The sequence below is a fragment of the Pagrus major genome, chromosome 5, assembly GCF_040436345.1.
Source record: "Pagrus major chromosome 5, Pma_NU_1.0".
NCBI classification, from domain to species: Eukaryota; Metazoa; Chordata; class Actinopteri; order Spariformes; family Sparidae; genus Pagrus; species Pagrus major.
The window spans coordinates 9,372,128-9,376,001 of NC_133219.1; positions in this window are offsets into that span (position 1 = coordinate 9,372,128).

Here is a 3,874-nt window from a genome sequence, read left to right on the forward strand (position 1 = left end):
ACAACGACGGCTTCAAGTGCAGCTGCAGAGTAATTAGAGAGGACAGCCATAGCTCTGAAGAAAGAAAGTCTCCATTCTCCAACAGCAGGGTGAAGTGTGGGTAGTTTTTCATCTAGAAGGAGCATCATCTGGAGCATTTCAGGTAACATCCTCTGTGCTGCAGCCAAGTCCTTCACTATGAGTACAAACCAATCACAGCTGCTTTATGATGTCTGAGAGCGACTGAATTACTATGAGCAGGTGTTGTCACCACGCTGACCTTAATTGAATAAAGTTTTGAGAACTGAATCATGACCTATTGTGTTTCAATCCTGTTCCTGGAGGCCTCTTGTCCTGCCCAATTACACCTTATTCAAATGAATGGCTTGTTTTCAAGCCTCAGCAGAGCTTGATGATGAGCTGATCATTTGAATCAGGTGTGGAAACGTGCAGGGCAGGGAGCCTTCAGGACCAGGTCTGAAAAACACTGAAATATGGTGAAGTCATTCTGGATATTCTGATGTTAATCTCAAACATTTTGACTTGTCACAGCACGAAAAGCACAGCTCTAACAAATAAATCTGATGTTACCCAGTCAGCATGTCACTGATCCTGCACACACAAAACCAGAAGCCTGAACCGGAGCACCTAAATGCATCAGAGCCATGATTAAGTTTTAAACTACTATGACAAATCAAAATCTCAGCTGTGAAACCAGCCTGTGGGAGGGAGCAATGTGTTGAGTTTCTGCCTTATTTTAGAATAACACCTTTTTTTTTTTTTTTTTTTCTAGGATTTCCCCCCTTTTTTCCCAGTAAACCTTGGACAACAGCCTGTCTTGGAAGTTATTATTGGAAGGTCTCTCCAAACATAGTTTTATCGTAAATGCAAACGTCTTTCTTAAGAAACAAGACAGTAACAAGACTTGTAACAAGAGCATCCTGTCCTGTGTGGATCTCATTATCATCATATCATGAATCCAAACATCTGATGCAATGAAACTTCCTGTTGAATCAGACTCGGGAGTTCTTGCTCCTCTTCTTCATACAGGAGTAACTAAATAACTTAATCTATGGACAGCATAGAAAAATGGAAATAATTGACCAAAGTAAATATTGAAGCATCTTAAAGAAACTTTTGAAGTTTGTATACAAATCCACCTCAAAAAGTGATATAGACCATATGAAACCCATATGTGTTTTTTGAAGGAACTGTTCACCCAAAAATGAAAATCAGGGTCTAGTCCACATGTACATGGGTATTTTCATGTACACTGGGCAATGCACATGCCGTTATTAACAGAAAGCAGATTGCATACTCTGGTCAGCTGCTTAGCTACAGAAAATACAATGAACGAGGCAGGAAAATGTGACTGCTCTTCACAGAATCTTCCTGGATAATTTGTCAGCAAAACATCGTAAGCAGTCTATTTTTTCTCTCTTCTCTAGTTCTGAATATCTTCACCTTGGAAGGAGTTTTCCCAAAAGCTCTTCTCAGTGCTGTATCGTAGGCAACTGGATGTGTTTCAGAAACACAAAAACAATACAGTGCTTTACCTGGTTGACTAAGAACCTTCATCAACATCTTCCAAAAGCTCTGTTTTCAGTGACCTAAAACGCTGTTTGCCTTTGTACAAAAGGCCAAAACACATAGAAAAAGCTTTGTTTTAAGAAATTACTGTGTACGTGTGGACAGGGCCTAAGTCATTATCTACTCACCCCGATGCAGAAGGACTGTCGGGTGAAGTTTTGTAGTACACAAAAACATTTCTGGAGCTTCGCAGCAAAACAGGGTTGCAGGATTCTCCTAAACAACTGAAAAAGAAAAAAATGCCTCTGTACAGCTTGTCCGCCTTGCTGCATTGTTAAGTTTGTGCACCCACTTCAGATGGGGTGCGCGCTAACGCTTTTAGCTTAGCAGCTACAGTGAAGATTTCAGCTTTAAAAAGGGTGTAAATAATGTCTTTACAAATCAATTTGGGATCTCAGGGCTTCCAGAGACTTGGATTGCGAGTTGGATAAAGCCATTTTATGTTTTTTTTCAGTTGTTGAAAAAAATCCCCATCTACTTCAGTTATTTGGGAGAATGCTATGAAGCTCCAGAAATAATTTGTGGGCAACAAAACATCACCTGACTTTCCATCAGCATGGGCATGAGTAGATAATGACTGTATTTTTATTTTTGGGTGAACTGTTCCTTTAAGGCTTGTTTGAATATTGAAAAAGTTTCCCTGATTAACCGCAGTTGATGAATAAGATACAGACCTCAATAAGTACGTGGTTCTCCATTTGAACCCAATGATCTCAATGCAATGCACCTACAAGAACGCAAATGGGCTGATATCTCTAATCTACCTCGCAAACTCTATGTGGGCCAGACACACACACTGTCAATGTTGCTGTCACACAAATCTGGCCTCACTTAAAGTGCTGAGAACGTCTGGAGAAAAAATCATTTCGATAAAATGTCACTCATTGAGGTCTAGAGTTCATACTGATGAAGAGCTCCACCCGAATTCCTCCCAAAAAAAAGAACAAAAAGTGGCAGCACCAGCATAATACTAGAGCCTCTTCAATTTTTATCATATGGAAGAGGTGTGTATAATAGTTAATATCTACGCTGCAGTGTTTATATATGTGTACATGTTTGACATCTGTGCTGTCACGGTTTAGATAGACTGGAAACAAAAGCTGGCAGCAGACTGAGGACATCTTGCATTGAGTTCGTCGTTCGGGAAAATTCACCATAAACAGCCCCGATATAAAATGTGCTCACATATTATCAACTTCAAATGACAAAAAAAAAAAAAATCTCAATCAAAGTCACAGCTTGTTATTCCCACTATGTCGACTGTCTCCAGATTATGTCATGAGCGATTGGCACCAGCAGACCTTTCCTGCAGCCTGAGGATTCGATGGTGTCTAATATTTTCCGAGACAGCTCACTCCATTCGTGCATGTGACATAATGCAACATATGGAATTAGTTAGCCATGCTCCACATACTATTTTTTTCTCTTTTTTTCCCATCACAGGGAGTGAGTATGGTGCTCACTGTGCTTTTTGCAAACACTGTAAAACCATTTCAATCATTCTAGTGGCAGTAGCAGTTCTCTTACTTATCTTTAAAGGAGACCTATTATACATTTTCATTTTTTTTTTTACTGTCCTTCACTGTGTTATTTACAGTATGTTCCTGTGCATGTAAAATATCTTAAAAGTTAAATAGGTCAAAGTCTGCACCAACAGAAGCTCCACTCTCCCACAGAAAGCACTGCTCCTGAAACGCCTCATCCGTAGCCCCGCCTTTTAATTTCATGACTTTGTTGCATCACACTACGTCACGCACGACATACATTTGCATAATGTATGCCTAGCAGCTGGTTTTGCAGGTAAGAATTGATTTGGCACACCTGCTCTGTTGTTGTTAGAGGTGCTGGGTCAGGCATGTGTGACCTGACCAATCAGATGAGATTGGGTATTCAGGAGGGGGGCCTGTGTTTCAGACAGAGGGGGAATACAGTGCTGCAGCACTTGACAGTATGAGAAAACGTATGTGTTTTTTGAGCATTAAAGCATTTAAACCTATTCTAGCAGTAACCCAAAATAAAACTATGAGCCTGAAAATGAGCATAATATGTCTCCTTTAAAGAAAAGAAAGTAGAATAAACGTGATACCTTCAGAGAGCTACAGAATATTGTTTTATCTTAACATGCTGAAGAAAAAATGGCATGAAGGGAACATTCTGTAGAGATAAGAAAATAAAGATGATAAAAGTTTCTTCAGGAAATATGAGGGAAAAACCCATTAAAGTCTTTTCAAGCTTTTCATGTAAGACCTAAGTGAAGTCCGGCTCAGTGGCTGTTTTCTAAAAAATAATACAGAAAGACTAAGAA